We start from the raw sequence: 23510 nt of genomic DNA, 5'->3' as shown, positions 1-23510 counted from the left end.
GCCCCGCCCATGTGCCCGCCCATGTGTCCTTTCACTGGTTACTCTAAGCTTTCGTCACAATCCCCGCCCCCTACAGGCCTTGGCCCCGCCCTTTCCCGGCAGTATCCCTACTCCTTGAGCCCTGCCCCTCGGCTGCTGAGGATCTGGAGCCAGGCAGCACCTTAAGGCAGCGATGTGTCACGTGTCTGTCATAGCTCAGCGACCCCGCCTCAAAATGCTTAGAGGGGAAGCGAACATTTTTCCAAACATTCGTGTTCTGTGTAAAAGACTTTCTCTTTGCTATAAAGAAAAGGCCACTTTAAGGCGAAAGATAAAACAGGTAAGCATTTGTATAGCCTAAGCAAGATGGGCTTCAAGACCACTTCTGGCCCGTTTAAAAATATCAGACTGTAAAGTCCTCCGACGTTTCCCCTCTGACTTGATTCTCAGCTGTTGACTTTTCAGTTGGTCACTATCACACAAAACCACAGTTCTCACCTCAAAGAGAAAAAAAAATAGTCTATTCTGAAACCAAGTATGTGGCCAATGGGGGGAGGGGCACAAATTCATATGACTTCCCCCCCCCCCCTCCTGTATCGTGTCCCAACTTGGTAAAAGATTTATGGGGAAATCTCTGCTACAGGTTCAGCTATCACCTGAAAATGACATTTTTAAACTTTAAGAGGTAGAAGCTAAGTGGTCTGTACATTCCAAACGGATTTACCTAATTGTTCCAAAGATGGATGTTAGGTAGACAAAGAAGCGGGTAATGAATGGGGTGACCCAAGATAGCTTGGCTTGGGACCTACAACATCACAGTCCTACTACTACAACCAGGTAGTTGCAATCAGTCAGGCAACCTTTTTAACTCTTTAACAGGTGTGGGGTGGCTTCCCCGCCCTCCCTGGAGATTTCAGCTCCTAGCACTTTAAGAAACTCCATTTCTTTCTCTGGTTCCCCAAAGAACTGAGTATAAAACCACCGAACCACTGAGTTGACCTGAGTATTTCTCTGTGGTCAGTTCTTCCACTGAAAATCATTAATAGAGCTTTGGTTTAGGTTAACTGTTTATTGTTTCCAATCAAATGTCTGTTCATAGTTACCGGGACTAAATTCGTACGGAGACAGCATAGTCGGTCACGTTCTTTCTCACTTTAGGCTTTTATCAGCATGCATTTACTACCTGTGGAAGTTAAATTCTATTTTCCATTTTAATGTGGGTTTTCTACTGTTCCTAAGTAGAAAGCTAGGTCTTAGTTTTAAAGCCTTGGACTAACAAATATATAAAATTACAATATGCTAAAATGCAAATGCTATTCAGGCAAACACTATAATGGTAAGCTAACAAAATCTTTCTTTGAGTGTAATGCATTTTAAGTAAGCCACTACTAAATAGACCAGGAACTGTTTCTGGTTGTGGAGACTACAGCAAAGATCGTTATATCCTGGGACTTGAAGTGTAAACTCTGTCTCTTTAACAGATCCTCATATGTGTGAATTAGCCACATACAATCTGAGCTTGGGGACGCCTTTGGTCGGTGTCTCCTTCCCACAAGCTCTTCCTGGCATCGTAGCCTGTCCTGAGTTACCAGTTTTAACTGTGCTGTTGCACAAAGGGAAGATTGTAGAGTTCACTTGCAGGTTTTTAGCTGATTCATGTCCTGTTGATTACAGAAGCTGATTGTTTAAAAAAAAAAAAAACCAATGAGATTGAAAAAAATAGTAACTTTCCCATATCCATGCTTAGAAAGGACCACTGTGTGTTTAGCCTGAGAAGAAGAAAGTCCAAGGAGATTTGGATTCTACCTGTTACACTCCCACCTCTCCATCCCCCAATCCCCCCACCCCACCCAGGAAACCCTCGTTTTTACTTTCTGCAGACACAGTAGTTTATGTAAAATCTGCAAGGGTCTGAGGCCTCAACAGAGCCCTGATACCTCTGCCTCTTTATATAGATGTTGATATTATTTTATTGAGACAGTTTCTCAATGTAGTTCTGGCTATCCTGTAACTCACTATGTAGACAGAAATCCTTCTACCTGTCTCTGGAGTGCTGGGATTAAAGGCATGTGTTAGACTTGGATTGTCAGAGTCTATTCCTGGAAGCCAAAGTGGGAGCCAGAGTCCAGGTTCGATGCAAATGCAAAGGAATGTTATTGAGCTGACGAGACGCGCCAGGGTCCACCAAACTCAGAAGAGTTGGAAGACCTCATTCTGTAAAAGCGGAGGGTTTAAATACCCTTTACAGAAGCAGAACTCGGCAGCCGTGGTTAGTTATCAGGTGATAGGCTAACAATAGGTGACCTTTTAGGTGAGTGGGGGTCTGAGGTAGTAAATTCCAGGTAGGGTAGATGGGGGCAGTAAATTCCCAGGGCAGGGTGGAGATAGAAGTTAAGGGAGAATTTTTAACTCTGGCCTGCAATTCTCAACTTGCTTAACAAAGCTATTGTAATGATGGCTAGCCAAGGCACCTGGAATCTCACTTTGCTTAGCTAACAATGTTACTGTTACAACGGCTTGAGTTCAGGCCACCTGGGATCTTACAGCATGCACCCCCCAGCAAGAGGCCTCTCATAATTTTAGTAATCCAAAGATGGGGCAATTGTGATATTTGTCTTTCTTGAACCTCTTGGGCTTTTTAGTTTTCTGTATTCTAGAAAAAAAAAATTTGCAGCCATTTTAATTAAGACAAAGTCTTAAGATTTAAGCTCATACTTTACTACAAATTGCTTTATTTGTATGTCTTTTGAACATATGCTTCTCTGAAAGTCATGTTGATGTTAGTGGTTGTCTATTATTTCACATTTTTCTCAATATGATGAGCTAGAGTAGCATTCACAACTACACTTTCCAAACTATTTGGAGGCTTACTGTTGAGTCCCATGACATCAGGCTAGATGGAGAACATTTCTCTTTCTTATAACCTTAGACGTGTGTCCAGATGGTCCTTACCACCTGCAGGACTGTGCAGGGAAAATGGGGACTGTCAGAGAGGAAACACCCAATTTTGAAGGGTTACCCTCTACTATCTTTAAATTTTGTAAGATCCTGGAGACATTGCAGGCAGCACGATCGAAGGGACCGAGTCAGCAGAAGTCTCCTGGCTTTAACTTTTTCTAACGCTGTCTGGTGAGGCATGGGACGGGGGACCAACTGCTTGAAAGCCCGTCTTGCAATCAGTATCGTGTGCAAATGGAGGCAGGAAACCATAAAACGTAATGAGTGCCCTCTCTCCTACAAAAAGATAACACTACGGTGGTTATTTCCTTCTTCTGGCCACTTTCCCCATCCTCCACTTCACGTTTAGGCCAGGCTCAATGGCAGAAGGCTTTCAGGCTTTATTGGTCAGATGAGTGAAGGATAGTCACCCATCCATAGGTTCCCCCACATCTCTGTCCTGAAACTGCTTGTGGGCATAACTGTGATTCAAAACCACGACTACCCTTTTTCTTGTCTGTCTGGGCAATGGCTGAAACTTACAACTTGCCTGCCCTGCTGTTTTTCTCTCAAGCTCTTATGAGATGTTCCTTGCACTTCCTTCTCCGTCTATTCTGAAAGACTTTTATCTTTTAGACGGAGAATCTGCAAAGTAGTTTAGTTGGAAAAAAAAAAAGCTTAAATAGTTTCTTGAAGCCTGCGTTTCAAATTCCCAGGAAGGAGAAAATACCTGACTGGCTTTCCATGTTTAAGGTGTCAAAACAGCCGACACTGCTGCTTCACCCAGGCCACTGCCTTCAGTGACAGCAGAGAGGAGAGGAATGCAACAAGAAAACAAGTTTAGGATGTGTAATAGTTGGTGCTTAGAACCAAACATTTAAAGTCACAAGCCCAAATGCATGCGGGGGGTGGGGGGTGGGGGGAGGTTGGGGGACGCTGGTTTTAACTACAAATGAGATATGAGATGTCATGAAATATGAAATATGTGCCACACACATAATATTATATGGAGATGTTTATTATATGAGCATGGGAGAGAAGGAAAGGGGGGATGGGTGCCCTAGAGAGAAAGAAAGTGATAGAGACAGAGGAAGAAAGGAAGAGAGAAAGGTCAGAGGTTAGAGGGAGGGGGAGGGGGTGTGTCCTTTTATATACTGGGCAGGGCCACGTCCGGGGCAGGTAGGCAATGGCATCACACGTAGGCAGACAGGAGCAGAATCATCACAGCTGGACCGTTTAAAAGCTGTATCTACTGTTCAGCGGTAGCTAGCTCACTGGTGGCCAACGGGAGTCCAGCCTCAGGAAAACAAGGCCTCCTGATGACCAAATAACAGAAATCAGACTTTCTTCAAAAAAAGAAAAATCTCCATTTCAACTTTAAAAGTACAAAATAAATAAATAAAAGCAAAAGAACCACTAATGTGGGTCTTAGTTGGCTGTTGACCAATTGGTAGATTTGGACTTTTGACGTTGATCTCCTGCCTGAGCCATTATCAAATAGAGACCGTCTGTAAATTTCCTATACAATAGAAAAAAAAAATAATGTGCACAGTACCGGTATGAGCAATACACACTCACCATTCTCTGGTGGGAAACTTGGGTTTTTCTGTTTGTTTGTCTTGTTTGGTTTTGTTTTAAATAATTCATTTAGTCACTTTACGTCTGGATTGTAGCCCCCTCTTTCTTACCCCCCCCCCCCCAGTTTCCCCCTCCCTCCCTCTTCTCCCATCCCACGTCCCCTATCCTTTAGGGGGGCCCCTACCTAACCAACCAATCCAGCTCCTCCAGTCTCATCGGGAATGAGCAAGTCCTCTTCCCTTGTGGCCTGGAGAGGTAGCCCCACCAGGGGCGGAGTGATCTAAAAGCAGGCAACCCAGTCCACCTCAGAGACAGCCCCTCCCCCAACTAGGGGACACACATGAAGCCTGAGCTGCCCATCTGCTGCATCTGTGGGGGGAGCCTAGTCCAGTCTACTTATGGAAACTTGTTGAAAGAGAATCCTTTCTTGTTTAATGTGTGAAGTAATTATACAATGAATTGTTCCATTATTTACTTTAGGCTTGTTCTTAGCAAAAAACCAATGACGTGGGTTAAAAGCCCCATCCATAGGCAGTGTATGGCCTTGAACAAATTTTTTTTATTTTTTTTAGATATACATTTATATTATTACACATGTATAAAATAAACTACATACAGCAAGAAGAACCATGAAACAATCAGGAATTATGTTAATGTTACATTCATAGTGTTTTGGCTACTTGTTTAATCTCTGTGCTTCTTTTTTGTTCCTACCACACACCAATCTTGATATCTTGGGGTTCTCATAGAAACCAAGTAAGACAGGACGTGTTTGGATGTGTTAGGTGTTCCGCATGTGTTGGGCTTCATGTATGCTAATTAGCATCAGGTCCAGTACAATATATTATGTGTTTAAAAAAAAAAAAAAAGAATGCAAAGCAAAGGGCATATGGGTGAAGTTCAGTTTGCAGGGTGCTCGCTTAGCACACAGAGGCCTTGGGATAAATCCCCAGTACTCACTGGGTTTGGCTGCTTTTATCTGGAATCCCAGCACTTAGGAGATGGAGGTTGAAGGAGCCAAAGTTCAAAGTCCACCCAGCTACACATGAGCTCCAGGCCAGCTTAGGCTAAGTGAGATCTTGTGGAACAAATAAGTAAATAAACAAATAGCACAAACAAATAAACAGGCTGTTTCCAAGCCTCCAGAGCTGATTCCTTAGTGTGCTCCTAACACCACGCTGTCACCGTGTCTTATATAACGTACTCGGACTCATAAGGCACTAAATAATAAAGAATAACTCCTTGAGCCATAAACTGAAGATTAGGCATGAAATAGCTTTTATCATTTGCCTGTAATTATAACTCCCGACAGTCTACAGTACACAGCAAGCGACCATAAACTATTAGAGAAATGGGCTGTGTTCATTCCAATTGGGTCTGCCGTCTCTGAAACAGTCACTGAAAAGAGAGAGAGAGAGAGAGAGAGAGAGAGAGAGAGAGAGAGAGAGAGAGAGAGAGAAGGAGGACTTTGGGTTGAAGATTACCGCTTCAAGCAAATGATAGCCCTTTGTTACTCTCCCCAGGGAAACCCTAATAAATGATAGATACCTCCCTAATGAGAGAAACAGGAGGCACTTGCTTCACGAGAGCCGCTGCTAAGGGTAAATGTGCATATGAGAATCAAAGTACGAGAAAGCAAAGAGCAGCAAGGGGTTGGATGTATTATGTACAGTGGGCTTCGCACCTCAGCAACAGCGGTTTGAATCTCCTCTCATTGCCTGTAGCATTCCTGAGGGGTGGGCAGGGTTGGTTTAAATGGCTAGTGTGAGTATTCCAAACCACTCTGAATGTACAATGCTCTATTTCTGTCTCTTCTAATGTTACTAAATAATAGCGCTCCTCTGTGTTTCAATAGTGTGTGGGGGAGGAAAGGTTCCCTATCAGTTAACTATGGGGAACAGCTGAATGGCCCTATTTTTTTTTTTTTTTTTTGCCTTTAAATATTTTGGGGACCATAACAGACTCCTGGGCCCTTCCATGTGTGAAGAATTTGGGCCTTAGAGTTTGCTATCTCTCTTAGAAATAGTATGGGGAGAAATAGAAAGCCAAATTTGTATAACAGGGTTTTGTTTGTTTGTTTTGTTTTGTTTTAACCAGGTTGTGCCTTAAAAGAATACTTTAGAAACAAAGGACAGATATCAGCGGGAGGGGTGGCGACAATACTCAGAAAGACCGAGAAGTTTACATTGTTTCACATCCATTGTAAGCTGCCTGAGAGCCGGGGCCTTCATATCACGATGTTCATTCCTCACTAAGCTCTTGTAAACAGGGCTTTATATGAACATTGTGACGGGTCTGTGTGTTTTTGGAAGTAGACTAGATCAGTGCAGGGCTTTTGCCTGGGGATGCTCTCGTGAAAGACTTAACAGTTAACAGGTTATGTTAGTAATTAGAACAGTGGTCCAGCATAGTGGTGCCTGGGTGCTAGACACAGAATCAGGAGTTCAAGGCCATCCCTTGGTTACACAGGAAGTGGAAGGCCAGCCTGGGCTACACGAGACTTTTTAACCTCACAAAAACAAACAAACACAAATAACAAAACCTAGGGGCTAGCTCAGTTGCCTGAGTGCTTGCCTGTCATGAAGGACGCCCTGGGTTTGAGCCCTTGAAGCTTGGCAGGTGGTGACTCACAGCTGCCATCCCACATCTGGGAGGTGAAGACAGGAGAGCCCAGATCATCTTCAAGCACACAGCCAGTTTAAGGACAGTCCAGGCTATAGGAGATCCTGTCTCAAGAGAGAAAAGAGAAGAAAAACAACAAGGACAAAAAGCTAAACTTTTGGTGGCACAAACACCCAACCGGAAAGAAACTGGGGTCATTGGTGACTGTGACTTTCCCTACAGACCTGGCCTGTTAGCGTGGCCACCTCTACAACTTATTTTAGCTTCAAGAAAATAACTTCTATTTAAACCATTATTGGTCTGGCCTCTGTTCTCAGAGACAACGGTACTGCGAGGCATTTTGCTTTACTCAGTTATATGTGAGAATTCCTCATTTCACAGCTCTTCAGTGAGTCAAGAGAAAACCGAAGAACGTACAAAGCAGGCTGCTCACTGGGGGAAGCTGTGTCGCACAACCCATCTGGCTTCTGGGTTTTAGGCTATGGTTTGTGAGAATTTGGGCAGCAAAACAAGGGCAGATAGTTGTAGAGGTCAAATAAAAGTTAGTTGGTAGTCCATATTCTCTGCAGAGGATAAGACAGGACAAATCTTTTCTGTAATTGCCAGAAAGAAGAACCAGGGAATGCGCTTTTGCAGAAATGCGGATAAGAGCTGTTAGTTTTAAAAATGCTGTGGGTCCTTCAAAATAGAAACACCCCTCTATCCTCTAGAGGCTTATTTTAAGTTTATTTATTATTAGTTTAAATATTAATTATATATAACAATGGGTTTCACTATGGTGTTTCCATACTGTACATAATGCATTGTCATCAAATCCACTCTCAATACCCTTCCTGTGGTTCCTTTGTCTCCCTAACGGGCTCCCCACTTCTAGTATCATTGATTTCTTTTAAAATTAATCTTTAAGCTTTAATGTGATTCACATCTAAGATAACTGAAAATATTATGTGTATGTATTCTACTCTGAGTTATATTTTCTTAAACATGAATGCACTGCAAGGTTACATAAGAAGTCATAAAGTTTTCATTGTCTTTAAAGGGTTTCAAATCTTCTTTGATGACTACTTTGTGGAAAAAACTGACTAATGTATGGACTGAAATCGACACTTTTCTCAGAATTGACACTGCTGGTTTGTCTACAGCGTCAGATATGGCTCTGGCGTGTGTGTGTGTGTGTGTGTGTGTGTGTGTGTGTGTGTGTGTGTGTGTGTGTGTTTTCAGAGTTCCGGGGGACAGGTCCTAAAGGGTTTTCTCCTTTAGGAGAAACAGCATCTGTCTGCTGTTTCATGTCCATTGTCAGTGACCTAGTATCCATGGAGAATCGGGGTCATTGAAGGGTAGGCTGGGACAAGACCAAAACTTCCACAGAGGCCCATTTGTCCTGCCTTTTGTGTCACCGTGTTCTCTGCAGTGCAACACAGTTTGCTACAAAGCAGTGTTTTTGAATTATGTATTAATTTTTATTTTGTGTGCATTAGTGTTTTGCCAGCGTGTGTGAAGGTGTTGGAACTCTTGGAGCTAGAGGTACAGACAGTTGTGAGCTGCCACGTGGGTGCTGGAAATTGGTCCTCTGGAGAAGCAGCCAGTGCTCTCAACCACTGAGCCGTCTCTCCAGCCCCTTACAAGCACTGGTCATCTCACATTTACTACATTAAGAATAAGTGACAGTATAAAGTATAAAGGTTTAAGGCTGCGGCCCCATACTCTGGAGTTAGAGGGAGGGGAAATATAGTAAGTTTGAGACCAGTCTGCTCTACATAGTGAGACCCAGGCCAGCATAGGCTAGTGTGAAATGCTGCCTCAAAACAAAACAAAATTGAAAAGAGAAAAGAAACAACAACAGAAGTCCTCCCCAGAGAAGAGGAAAGTGAAAACGGTTTACTAGTGCAAAAAAACCCTGAAGCTCTTCGGTGCCCTCAATTACTCCTCTTGCATCGTCTTCACAAGCTCAGATTTGTCTGCGTGCATCTTAGGGTTCGTGTGTGTGAGGAGCCGCTCGCCTTTGAGAATGTTGATTAGTTTTAGTAAACCAATTGAGTTAGAAACCAGGGCTCAAAACGTAGTTCTACATGGTGTTTCCCCCAGCTGCCCTGGAGGTCATGCTCTGACTAGCCAGCAGCCCTCCCCCCACCAGCTCCCCCACCCCCACCCAATCCTGGGTACATTTTCTTCAGGCTCTTTTGAACTGGTTGCTTGCTCCATCAGGACCTTTTCATTTTTTCCCCACAGAACCTTACTTGGCCGTGTAGGTCCATTTTGCTTGTCTGGGTTCATATCACTCCTCAGAGCAGCTCACTTCAAGGTTTTAGATCACTGGCTGATGTCTCTCTCCACACGCTTTTTCACGGAGGAGCAGACATCCAAGTACAGCTCGTTTTCCCTGGCTCCTGTCAGTGAAAGATCCTCTTGAACCTCAGCCTTGGTTCTCCACCTCCCCTAACCCTTTCTTTCTTAGGTGGCCACTGTCAGAGGCCTGGTATTTTCCACTGTGCTATTGTGAACTAGAATAGAAGTGGGGAGATTCCCCAGCGGATCCTGCGGTGGATTCGCACCGTTACACACATTTTGGATGCTGATAAAGGAGATGAAATAAAGAAGTGTTCGCTCTCTGCAGTGCAACGTTTTCTGTTCTACAGAGGCTCAGGTCCGGAACACGAACACACTTGAAGGAATGAAGTAAAGAGACGTTTACGAGAAATGCGTAAGTTCTAAGCAGGTTCCGTCGCACACTTAAGATTTCAGTTTGTGTGCCTTCAGAAGGCAGGAGTTCCCGGTGAGGAAATTTCTAGGCTCCTGATGCCATTTCTGAGGTTGTCTAGTCACGCAATGACGAATGAGAGGTGGAAAACAGGAGAAAGAAGGGGCCATGGTAGCAGGCGGCTTTGTCAGCCCCCTTAGTTTTGGTGCTGTATCATTGCTGGCTTTTTCATTTTTGTTTTGTTTTGTTTTGCTTTTCTATCCACAACACCACCAGGCTTTGACTCTGCCGGCGTCTTACGGTGTGTGTTGCTTTCGTGGCTTCTTCGGGGCATGTCTCAGCAAGGCCAGCTGGTGCTGCATCCTGTTTTTGGTCACCAGACCTCTCTCCCCGCCCCCACCGACAGAACTAACTGCCTCAGGGCCTCCCATGTCCAGCTTACACTGACTTTCCACAAACTGGTGTCACCTGGGAAGAGGGAACGTCAACCGAGGAATTAGACAGGCCTTTGGGCTTGTCTCTGGAGAGTGTCCTTGGTTAATGATTGATGTGGGAGTGCCCAGCCAACTGAGGGCACTGCCACTTTTGGGCAGGTGGTCCTGGGGCTTATAAGGTGAGAGTGCTATAGATAACCACCCAGTAAACAGCACTCCTCTGAGGTTTCTGCTGCAGGTCCCACTTCCAGGTTCCTGCCTGGCTTCCCTGAGTGATGAAGTATTACCTGGAAGTCGAAGATAAAGCACACACCCCAGCTGAATGCTTTTGGTCAGTGTTTTATCACAGCAACAAAACCCAAACTAGGACACCAGGTAACCGGAAGCCAACCCAGTAAACTAATTCACAGCAAGGTACTTGCTTACTGATTCATCAAACTTTGATTACATGGCCCAGGCCCTGTGCTGGAAGTGAAGGCTTGATTGCAGTTGTTTTGATATATTATTAATGTTCAGGGAGTGACCTTGGCTCTGGGTTCACATACTCCTGGGTTCAAATCTCACCCTGTCACTTGCAAGATGTAGGTTTCAGGAGAAAAAAAAAGTGCTTACTTCTTTTAGAAACCTCAGCTTCTTTCTTTACAAAATAGGGACCCAAATGAATTGTTACACAAGTTTGGGGGTGGGGTCTGTGTGAGTTGGGTTTCTTATTGCTGCAATGAAACGCCATGGCCAAAAAGCTAGTGGGGGAGCAAAAGGGTTTATTCAGCTTACACTTCCACATTGCTGTTCATCACCAAAGGAAGTCAGGACAGGAACCCAAAAGGGCAGGAACCTGGAGGCAGGAGCTGATGCAGAGGCCATGGAAGGTGCTGCTTACTGGCTGGCTCCTCACGGGTTGTTCACTCTGCTTGCTTATAGAACCCAGGACCACCTGCCAAGGGATGACAAATCCCACCATGGGCTTGGCCCTTCCTCATCAATCACTAATTAAGAAAATGTCTTACAGCTAGATCTCATGGAGGCATTTTCTAAATTAAGGCTCCTTCCTCTCTCACGACTCTAGCTTGTGTCACACAAACCAGCCAGTACAAGGTCTTACATAATCATTGTAAATAGATATCATTTGCCTATTTCTATATTATGTTTATTTTATATATTATATGCTATATGTATACTAGATACTGTGTTAAATGCCTGTTACTGTATTGTGTTTATCCTTTACATGAATGATTTATGTGGACTTTTAATCCCCTAAGTTTGGATACAAACTGTTAGTGGTTTAGGAGTGAAGGATTTTAAGCCTTGTGACAGGCCTGTTCCAAGATATTTAGGGATTCCAGGAAGTCTGAGTTGCCTCAGTTCTGACAACAGAACACAGTACTGTCCGTGTCTGAGGAACCGAAGCAGAGCAGACTGCTGCAGGGAGAGGGGGTGTTATGGGCTGTGCAGAGGGACCTTTTCAGATGAGGCAGCCCAGCTATAAAGTTAAAAGTAGGTCACTTGGTAGGTGTCAGGTAGCATGCGAGGTGTAGAGCCCAGAGCCATAAACAGTAACAGGATGTGAAAAAAAAAAAAGCTACAGTAGCCATACACCAAAGGAGCGCCTTTCCACATGTGCTGGACTAAGAAAGCAAATCAAAACTGTCGGCTGTGCCATCAGTGTTTTGTCACACTTGCACACGTGCAACGAAACGATACCGCTAGCCATCAGCAGCGCTATTCTGAATACAGAAGACCGCGGTAGAGAAGCCAGAGAGCAGGACGGTGGGTGTACCAGAATTGGAAGGCAAAGAAACAGATCGTGTGTGGGGGGTGGGTGGGTGTGAAGTTCCCGGATGTTCTGTCTGCCTCCCGAGTTTGTGATGCACTTTCCAGATGGTCGTGGCTTCCAATTTCGGGGTGCCCAAGTTTGGAACGCTCCAAGCGGAGCATCTGCTTGTTTGCATGTCCTGTTCTGATCGCGAACCCCTGACCAAGGTCGTCCTTATGTGTTTTCAATACTCGGTACTTTGGATGGGATGTCTCCTGTTATAGTTTCCTTTGCTTGGAAGAAAGTTTTAAATGCCTAAATGTAATTGGGAGGATTCTAAGATCAAAGCCCGCACCTATCACTTCAGGTGGCATTTAAGCAATGAGCTGGGGTTTCCCAGATGACTGGGAAGATGACACAATGGAAGGGGTGTGCACAATACCGTTTGGATTGCAAGGTGTCTCCTTTGCTATACTCAATGTCTCTTCGTTCTTTTCTTTTCTTTTCTTTTAAAGATTTATTTATTATGCATACAACATCCTACCTGCATGTGCGCCTGCCTACCAGAAGAGGGCACCAGATCCCATGATAGATGGCTGTGAGCCACATGTGGTTGCTGGGAATTGAACTCAGGACCTCTGGAAGAGCAGACAGTGCTCTTAACCTCTGAGCTATCTCTCCAGCCTCCTCTTCATTCTTTTCTAATCCATGGCTGTTTCTGGCTACTTTACTTACCTTTCTTCCACTAACTGTGCAAGTTTGGAAAGGTGGCTGGCGTAAGAGTTGTAGCTGAGCTTTCGGCTTTTGGCACCAAGGAGGCTTCGGGGCAACTTTCTTCTGTTGTCCCGAATCCGGTTTCATCTGACACCAGGCGCCTCCAGCATGCTGCCCAAGTTTGACCCCCAAGGAGATTAAAGTCATGCACTGGAGGAGAGGTGGGCGCCACATCTGCCTTGGCCCCCAAGATTGGTCCTCTCGGTCTGTTTGCAAAAAAGGTCGGTGATGACATTGCCAAGGCTACTGGTGACTGGAAAGGTCTGAGGATTGATTACAGTGAAACTGACCATCCAGAACAGATAGGCCCAGATTGAGGCAGTGCCCTCTGCCTCTACCCTCAAGGAGCCACAGAGAGACAGGAAGAAGCAGAACATTAAACACAGCGGACACATCACTTTTGATGAGATTGTCAACATTGCCAGGCAGATGCAGCAGCGGTCTTTAGCTAGAAAGCTTTCTGGAACAATTAAGGAGATCCTGGGCACTGCTGAGTCTGTGGGCTGCATGGCCGCCACCCTCATGACATCATAGGTGACATCAACAATGGTGCAGTGGAATACCCAGCTAGTTAAGCAACGAGGAAATATGTCAATAAAAGACCATGGGGCAACTGAAAGAACAAGGGTTTTGATCAGCTCCACATTTGGAATGTACCATCAAACAGACAAGCAAACTGTAGGCTTTGACCTTTTTCAAACCTACTTTAGTTGGGGTTCTTTAATGCTTACACCTCCCTTCCAACCCACCCACCCCAGATAGGAGAGAAAAGAAGTTAATGGGAACAGGAGAAGTAAACCTTCTTAGATTCAGTTCCTTGGAACAATTCCACTCTTCACTGTCAGGTTTCCAGCAAACCTGTTAAACAGCAGAGCAGCAATTCAGCAAAGGTGACTGAAACTGCAGCGGCCAGAACTGAGAGCGGCAGCCAGAACCCAGAACCTCAAACCATTCTCTGAAATGTTTCTTTCTAGGAGCATCTCGAAGTGGAGTGATGAAAGGAAATGATGCCCAAACCAAAAAGCCCAGCCTCTGGTTGTGTGTGTGTGTGTGTGTGTGTGTGTGTGTGTGTGTGTGTGTGTGTGTGTTCTCAGAGTCTGTACTAGGATGTTGATCAATTGACAAAGACCATGTCCCCACAAAAGGCAGTTCTTCTCCTAGTGGACAAACACCATTGTCCTTTCACAAGTCCATTTCCAGCAAACATCGCACACCCTCACACAAATCTGTTTCACATCCCACACTTGGGATCAGAACAGAAACATGTTTACATCCACCACAGAAAACAAAACAAGACTCAGCCATTCTATTTCCAGATTTCACTTGGACGGATGTGCTTCGAGCAGAACCATCCGGATTGCCCTGGGTTTGTAACATCAGCATTGCTCTATGATGCTTATCCTTGACTCAGGCATAAGATAGAGGTCCTCAAAGGGAAGTGTCAGTGTTGTTCTGGTTGGTCATTGCTGAAGACAGCAGGAAAGACTTCAGGTTGTCCCATCGCTGGTGAGGTAGAACTTCAGGGTAGAAGGTGTGACTTCGTGTCATCTTCCTGTGAGACAGGAAGGGGCCTGGAAGGGGATATGTGCTTTGAAGTTGGCCTCCAATGACTTGCTTCTCCTAAGAATCGCTATTCTGTGTATCAATCCATTAGCACACGGTTGAAGTCAGTGTCCTCGTGATCAGAATCAGGCCACCTCCCAACAGTGCCACCAGCTGGTGACCAAGCAAGCCTTTAACACAGGAACCTTAGTGGGGTGATGTTTCTGTGTAACCGATAGCATTTTTAAGTTATTAAAAAAAAACACCAAAAAACTGGGGTCCAAACTATGATGTAATGTCTGCATTGATTTTTCTGGCATCTGATATGTTGATTCTATGCAGAATGGTTTGATTAAAAATTTATCTAACCCCAAGTCCACTGTGTGTTTAAGATAAATTGCAGTGATTTGGAAACTGAGTTCTGTGCAGAAGAACCAGACCTCCCAGCTTCCAGGGCCACTCTGGAGTCCTCCGCATTCTGAACAGGTTCAGATGCTGTGATAAGGCCCATGTCCAGATGAATATAAATATAGCTTCTAATACACTCTTCTTAAAATATGCAGAGGTACAGCTGAACAAAAGACTGGTTTTTAAACGACTAGGGAAAGCACATTGACCACAAACTGGACCTAGGAAACTACCCTGGAAAGAAATCTTTCCAGGCCTCTGTTGAAGGCCTTGGCTGCACCTGAAGGGACAAGATGTCGTGGCTCAGTGGCTAAGAGCACTGTCTGCTCTTCCAGAGGTCCTGAGTTCAATTCCCAGCAACCACATGGAGGCTCACAATCATCTATACTGGAATGTGGTGCCCTCTTCTGGCACCCAGTTGCACATGCAGGTAGAGCCTTCCTACATAAAATAAATAAATCTTCAAGGAAACAGATTTCGGCTGGGAAGAGCCATACTTTTAAAACGCACTGCCAGCATGTCATTAGATGGGGGGGGGGGGGGGATAAAAGTGAGGGTGACATGAGGAATACACACATCCATTTAATTCCACTTGGAATCATCCTGACTTGACAGGAGCAAAGTTTAAAATTTATAGTCCTAAGTGACTCGAATGAGTTTAGGTTTTTATAAAATTAGCAGGTACTAAGAGGATCTCCCAGTCCTGAAAGCAGTGGGCGTGGTTTAAGTATCTTCAGGTCAACTGACAAGAAATTACACCATTTCTTTGAGTTAAAAAAAATCATCTTTTTCATAACAATTGAGTTGTAATCTGAATAAATTAATAAAAATTTTTTAAAAGTCATCTTTTTCAAGCCCTAAGTCATGTTAATGGATGAACATAGTTGTCCCAGGGTATTTTGGGAGAGACTGTTGCATCCTGGATTCCACTCATCGATGCTGACAAGTAAAGCTTCAGTGTCCTCTAAGATCAGAATTGGACTGAGGTATAGTTTCCTGTTCCTTATTTGCTGCTCTTGGCTCTATGAGTGCAAGTGTAAGAGTCTTTTTCTTAGAGACGTTAATTTTATGAGCTAAATTTAGAGCCACTTCTCAGTTTGTCTTGAGTGAAGTTGCTAATTTCTAAAAAGGAACACAGGCAGAAACTTTGTGTCCACTTTCATTTTTATTTTACTTATCTTACTTGAGAAATACATTTGTTTGTTTGTTTTTTTACCAAAGGAGTCTATGTATCCACTTAATATTTCAAAAGTACAGGGTAGAAGGTTTCAATGTAGCAGTTAGCAGACTCTCAACTGAACCTTTATTGTGTTGTTGAAAAACAAAAACAAAAACAAAAACAAACTTTTTTCTATCTGCACTTGAAAATTGGCAGGTAAAGCTACACAAATAGATTGTGCTTCTATACATTTATGTATGGCTAGTCCTAAGTGTTTCTGTGAATATCAAATTCCCCATAGGAACAGAAAGTCCATAAAAGGAAATGCTGTGGGCATTTTTTATTCCATTTCCTGAAAATAAAAGAAAATTTTAAACCCTTTTCCTTTTTTTTTTCCTTTTTTTTGTTTTTGTTTTTGTTAATTTATGTGATCTCTAACCGTATCTCCGTTGCCAACCTCATGGGCTTACTTTTGTTTTCAAATTCTGTATGTTCTCTTAATCACAATGTTTAAAGATATTTGTATAATTTTGGCCCACAGTTTGATATACTTTTAATCCAGGGACAGAGTTGTCCCATGACGTTTTAAAAGGTCTTCAGTCTTCCTAAGGCCTCTCTTCCCGTCTCATTTCTCTCCGTAACTTTCCTTTTTTCTTGCTGTCTGTTCCTTCTATTTGAAAATACTTCTGAGTGGGGAACCACAGCACCAAAAGTTACAGTTTCCCTACTTCTCTGCGATGTGCTCCCAAAGCTAAATCAGGAGTCCAAGGAGTAGAGGCAACCTTATGCCAAGGCAGCCAATGAGGTCACTAAATAGCTCTAGGGGGGGTGGAGTTGAGGGTGGGAGTGGGGATTAAAGAAACCAGTTTGTGATCTAATAATCTGACTCCTAGTGAGTCCCAGACAGTCTGTGGACTTTACCTTGCTTTTTCGCTCCTTGACTTTGCCAAAAGGGGAAAAGAAAGGGTCTCATCTGTCTCCTCCTGTCTCCGAGTATTTGTTTCCACCTGTCTCCGAGTGGTTTCCTGTAGACTTTTCTGATTTCAGTTCTAAAGCTAGATCAGTGACAGACCCTACTGTAAGATGAACTTCCCTATCTTGTTTCTCAGAATGGCATCGCATTTCCTCTTATAATATTACAGAAGGGATGGCTGACCAAACAGCATTGATTTCCCCCCATTAAAATAGCCTGGATTATAGGAGGTTAAATAGCACGTGACTGGGGAGGCTGATTTTGAATTCTACAGAAGAATTGTATTCAGTATTATCATCATATTTTGGTCTTTTGCCATATTTTCCAAATAAGTGCAGTTGAATTATTGTGTTAAAATTATGCAAACATAAGAAAACATTATTTATTCATTTCTCATGTTTTCAAGAGAACCCGGCTTTCTGTGTCTTACAGCACATAGTTACAGGCTTGTGTTTCAGGCAGAATGAACATACCAGTGTGGACAGGTGTGCAGCAAGCACTCTTTTGTTCTACAGCTATGTAATTTCATGTATCTCACCAGCTTTATTGTTCTCATAGACTATGAGGAGCCAAAAACGGCTCAAACACACACAAAGATAAAAAAGTTAAATCTTCACCAGACTATCTTTCTACAATCGGTATACATGCACAAAACAAATCAAATGTCTATTTATTATCACCTGGCATAAATTATATAGAGCTACAGAATTTTGGAGGTTAAGTTAGCTTAATTTTCCTTCTGTCCAATACCCTTATTATTCACAGGACAAGTTGAGGGACATCTAGGTTGTTTCCAGATTCTGGCTATTATGAATCAGGCTGCTATGAAAATAGAGAAGCAAGTGTCCCTTGTTGGATGTTGGAGCTGTGGGTGGGTCTTGAGGTAGAGCTATTCCCAGGCTTCCAAGAAAGTGGGGCAGACGTTCTTAACATGTGGTCAAAAGACTAAATTCATGCTAGAGAATTATGTCAGCAGTATTTCCATGATTGCTTCTCTGCCCCTTTTCTATAGTCTTGTTAGACAACTTCATCTACAGGAACACCAATATTTCCTTTTACAAAGGGTGAGGAAGAGGCCTCAGGAAGATGGGAAAGGGGGGCAAGACAAAGGAATAGGGGTCAAGAAAGGCTATCATGTGTTTTCTCTTGTCCAGAGTGTAGACTTAAAGATATACATACTGTATATATAAATATAATGCGTTACATTTTGTATATTTTATATTACATATACACAATATGTGGCAAGAATGCAGAAAGGGGGGTATTTAGATAGAGCAGGAGGAGGGATGGAAGAAGGCAGTGGGATTGGCAAATAAGAGAAAGATACAAGATAAACACTATGAAAATGTTATAATTAAATCTGTTATTCTGTATGTTAACTAAAGACAGTAATTCCCTCTACCTATTATTCTCCAACTTTAATGTACATATGAATCACCAGGGGTGTGTTAAAATGAAGGTTACTGAGCGTGCCAGAAGAGGGTCTGAGTCACTAGTGGAATCCTGGGGTGTTAACACCCCACCTTGGTTTACTGTAACACAGATGGTGTGGAGACGGCACTGTGAGAAACACTGACTCATTACGTTGCTGATGCTGGTTTGTCTGTATTTCAGTCCCAGTTTCTTGCCCAAGTTAGAGATCTGTATGTACAACCACTTCTTGGAAATTAGCATCACCACTGTATCTCTAACTTGCTATTGCCTTCACTCAAATTTATTATTTTCCTCAAAGCCAGCGTGTAAGGTTTATATGTGTGTGCTGGTTAGGGTTTTTTTTTTCTTCTGTCAAGTTGACACACAAGCTTGAGTCATCTGGAGAAAGAGAGTTTCAGTTGAGAGACTGCCTCTGTAAGATGGGCCTGTGACCAAGTCTGTCAGACATTTTCTTGATTGACGTAGAGGGCCCCCATTGCTGGCCAGGTGCCTAGTATAAGTTTTGGTTTCTTTAAAAACTCAGTTATGTTATGTAATATGGTTTTGTTTTAATCCCAAGTATGACATATAGGACTGCATTAGTTTATCCACAGCTTATAATTGCCTCATGGGGCTCGGAGAGGGGTGTGGTCTTTGCCAGCTGTAGTTAATGGAATGAGGACTTGGAGAGGGTATAAATATCAGAACCTGGAGAGAGCCAAAAGCTTGTAGAGAGAAGAAGACTGCTGCTCCCTGTGCTGTTGCTGTAGCTGGTTTGCTGGACTGCTGGATACCCTGACAACTGAGACTGGTATTGCCCCCAAAGAACCCAATGACCCTAGCTAGCAAGAACTAAATCTAAAAAGAACTCCACCCTCTCCCCGCCATTAACCTTCTTTCTCTCCTATTTAGTGTTGGGTGTTGGAAGGTATTAGGAGGAATAATGGGTGGAGAAGGGAGATAGAGGCATAATAAATCCAAATAAACTAGTTTTAAAAATAGGTGCAAATAGGTGGTTCTGGGGTGTATAAGAATACAAACTGAACAAGCCAAGGGAAACACACCAGAAATCAATTGGTGTTCCTCAGGGCCTGGGCTCCAGTTTCTGTTTCCAGGTTCCTACTTGACTTCCTGCCTTGGCTTCCCTCAGTTATGTTCTGTGATCTCAGGGATGGACTGTGATATGGATGTGTGTAAACCAAGCAAATCTTTTCCTTCCCAAGTTGCTTTTAGTTATAGTTTTTAATCTCAGCCATAAAAAGCAAATGGGGAAATACATACATATACATATGTATGTATGTATGTATATATATATATTTAGCACAGGGAATCCTATAGTGCTGTCCTCAAACTCTATGTATATAAAAGTATCATTGAAGTCCTGATTCCCCCGCCTCTGCCTCTCAAGTACTGGGATTAGAGACCTGCACCTCCATGCTGAGTTTCCTCAATTCTGGAGACAGAACCCAAGGAGTTATTCATTCTAGGCAAGCATTTTTATCAACAGAATTGCATCTCCAGCCTGTAGGCATACTTTAAAAATCCATTTTTGTTTTGATTTCTTATGTCCTTTTCTCCATTCTCCACCCAATCCTTTCCAACACCCCAACACCAGGTAGGAGAGAAAGAAGGTTACTGGGGGAAGGGCTTTGCTCTCTTTTTTTGTTTGTTTTTGTTTTGTTTTTTTTCTCCTTTATTAATTTATTCTTGTTACATCTCAATGGTTATCCCATCGCTTGTATCCTCCCATTCTTCCCTCCCTCCCATTTTCCCCTTATTCCCCTCCCCTATGACTGTTCCTGAGGGGGATTACCTCCCCCTGTATATGCTCATAGGGTATCAAGTCTCTTCTTGGTAACCTGCTGTCCTTCCTCTGAGTGCCACCAGGTCTCCCCCTCCAGATGGCTGAGAAACACTTAAAGAAATGCTCAACCTCCTTAATCATCAGGGAAATGCAAATCAAAACAACTCTGAGATTTCATCTTACACCCATCAGAATGGCTAAGATCAAAAATTCAAGCGACACCACATGCTGGCGAGGATGTGGGGAGAGAGGGCTTTGCTCTCTTTAGCTACTTCCTGCTGGTTAGGGTTGTTGGGTTCCTTGGGGCGAGTCCAGTCTTCATTTCAGGACATATCCAACTTCTTCTTATCACACTTCACCGACAGCAACCAGGAGCAGCAGGAGGAGCAGCAGCCTCCTTCTTTCTGAGAGCCCCCAGTTTCTCGCTCTCCAGAGTCCTCAGAATTAAACTATCTGCAGGTGTCAAAGAGCCCCTCTCAGTGCCTGCATGCGAGGCAAATAGTTTGCTGCTGTGGACAATCTGAATCAGCCCCATATCCTACATCTGGGACTAAAACAAAACATGTTTACATAACATAACTGAGTTTTTAAAGACACCAAAACTTCCAGCACGCTAGCCTGTAGCGGGCATTTGCTACTCTGTGGGTTCTTCTTTCTTCCACCCTCTCCATCCCTTTTCTTCCACCCTTTCAACTCCCTAACACTAGATAAGAGAAAAAAGAGTAGAGAGGAAAGGAAAGGGATCTCTGAATAAAGCCAGGTGCTGGAAAGAGGGTGACATTACTGTTAGACTACTTCCTGCCAATTGGGGGTGTTGAGTTTCTTGGGGGCAAGTTTCATCTTTGTCATCAGGATATCTAATTTCTTTATGTTGTTTCTTCTTTGTGAAAAACTACTTAACAAACCATGACCGACAACAACTGACAACAACTAAAAACAACCAACCAACAACCTCCACCACCTCTCAGGGCCCTAACAAATATACCCTCTAAAAAGCTTCCAGAATTCCAAATGTTATACAATCACAGAAACTATCTGCAGCCCCTGCCAGAGCACAATGACACCTGTTTTTGTGCTACTTTGTGGGCCCTTACACACACACACACACACACACACACACACACACACACACACACACACACAGAGAGAGAGAGAGAGAGAGAGAGAGAGAGAGACAGACAGACAGACAGACAGACAGACAGACAGACAGACACAGAGATCTGAATCTAATTTCTTTCCCAACCATTCCTCCCAGTTTCTAGTCCAGCCCCTTCAACTGTCTGTCCCAATCGTTCCTCCCGCAATTCTACAGCAGTCTGCTCAAACAGTCCCTTCTCCCAACTTCCCCAATCCTAGCAGCTCCAAACCGTCATGACAGTTCTAGCCTATCTGCTCAGCTCAGCTTCTCCTGGCTCAACTATCCCCTAACAATGCACCAATTGCTTTCTCTTCTCACTCTTCAATCTCTCTCAGCCTCTGCTGGATTTTTAAAAAAATCAACACTTAAGGTCATAGGGTCAAGTAGTTCTGAATAAGAATCTCTTGTGTGTGTGTGTGTGTGTGTGTGTGTGTGTGTGTGTGTGTGTGTGTGTGTGTACAAGGATAAGAATTCTTAAAGGGTTGGTTGAGTAGTAACTGCAGATCCAAATCACACTATAGCACGAGGCAAATCATAGTCATCTGCTGTGAAGCAGACCCATATTCCCACATCTGGCATTAAAACAAAAGCATATTCTTACAGTATGTCTGTGTTTTTAAAAGAAACCAAAACTCCAAAACTCTCACTATAGTAGCTCTTGTATTCTTTGTGCCATTGAAACATTACATCAGCTTAGCTTCCCAAGCAAAAGTCTATCCTGGAACTATTATTGATGGGCGTGGACTAGGATTCAGGACACATAGAGGATGTGGTAGGCACCAGCATGCCTACTGAGTGGCTTTTTAACTCTCCAAGTCCTGAATGACCTGCTCAGCCATTGTGCTTGGGCATTCTAAGTGAACCCTGAGCTTCTGGGGAAAGAAGAAGCTCACCCTGGGCCAGACACTGCTGGGCTTGTATTTGTTCACTATTTGCTTGAAGCTGCTGGACTCCTCCAGTGTAGTGTTTGGCAGTTCACGACCACCTGTGTCTTGGTGTGGAAGCTTGGTTAACATTGAAATCGTTGTCATCCAGAACCCCAACCTAGCTCCACAACCTAAGGGGGAAAAAAAGAAGGAAGAAACCCTTCCACAATGCAGTAGCAAAATAAATGAGATTTGGACAAGATTAGGTAAGTTATAAAACACAAATTATATTGCTCATTAATCAAATGACTTCTCCCATGAACTTTTACTCGTTGTGCGTGAGAGCATAATATTTGCATGGGAGATGCTATGCCTATTTATCAATATAAATATAGTGTATTAAACAGTGTCCCGCACCCCACCCCAAAGCCATGCCTACCCAGAAACTTAGAACGAGATGCTATTAGGAAATCAGGCTTTGCTGGTGTGAAGGCAGTTATGTGCCACAGAACACCCTCTCAGTCCCACCAGATGGTTTCACCTAGTGACATCCTAGCCATTTTCATTTGTGTAAATGGCACACTCTAAGGTACTCACACCACGATGGTGTTGCCTGTGAATAGCTGAGCACAATGGTTGGGCATCTTGGTGAATGCGAAGCCAAAATGAGCAGGGTCAGGTCATGAAAAGGGTAGGGAAGGACTTCTTACAGGCCGCCGGCAAGGACATCTGGGGGCTGATTTTTAAAGTAATTCCCTCCTCAGAGGAAGTACAGGGATTTTGTTGAAAGAATCAAGGCACATTCAGGCGCAGGTTGGCCGATTCCTAAGCTTGTTCAGTTAAGGGAGTGCATTTATATAGCTATCCATTTGTAAGTCGTAAGAACAGGGTTCTAGACACATTTGGGGGGCGGGGATGGAGCACAAATTTGAAAGGTTAAAGCTATGGACAGGAAGTTTCTGGGTATGCTCAACTTACGTGATAGTGTTAGCTGGAAGGAGAGGAACGGACTCGGTGGAAGTGTGTTAAATAGAGATTTGCCTTCTGAAGTTTCCTGCCAAAGTCAGCGGTTTGTGGTTGTTTGTCATGGTGTCCTGGAAGAGTAAGTAAGCAATAAGAGTGTGTAAGAGTAGGCGGCATTGGCTAGCGTGTTAAAGAAGATGTGTGGGCTGCAAAAACAACTGTCTATACCACTTTGAAATTAAATATCACGATGACTAACAACACGTGCATGCTCATCGTGAACTTGTCATTACTTCCATTTGGAACTCGTCTTTTTCAGAGGCAAGGTCTCACTGTGTAATCCAGGCTGGCCCGAAACTCACGGCAATGCTCCTGCCTCCCAAGTGCTCAGATGATCAGAGCGCCACAATGAGTGGTTGACACTCATCTCTCTAATGACATCCTAAAACACTAAAAAATGAACCGCCCA

At 43.6% G+C, this 23510-nt stretch overlaps 1 long non-coding RNA gene across 1 annotated transcript; it reads left to right on the top strand.

The window, feature by feature from the left end:
• The first annotated feature begins 94 nt into the window (after positions 1–94).
• On the top strand, positions 95–11403 carry LOC311579317. Its single transcript, XR_014773121.1, has 3 exons — positions 95–319; positions 9572–9817; positions 10091–11403. It is a non-coding gene; the product is annotated as an uncharacterized lncRNA (long non-coding RNA).
• The last annotated feature ends 12107 nt before the right edge of the window (positions 11404–23510 follow it).

This window comes from Acomys minous (assembly GCF_964271855.1).
Source record: "Acomys minous genome assembly, chromosome: 12".
In the NCBI taxonomy this organism is placed as follows: Eukaryota; Metazoa; Chordata; class Mammalia; order Rodentia; family Muridae; genus Acomys; species Acomys minous.
Note: the sequence above shows the minus strand (reverse complement) of the source record. Positions and strands in the feature narration are given on the sequence as shown.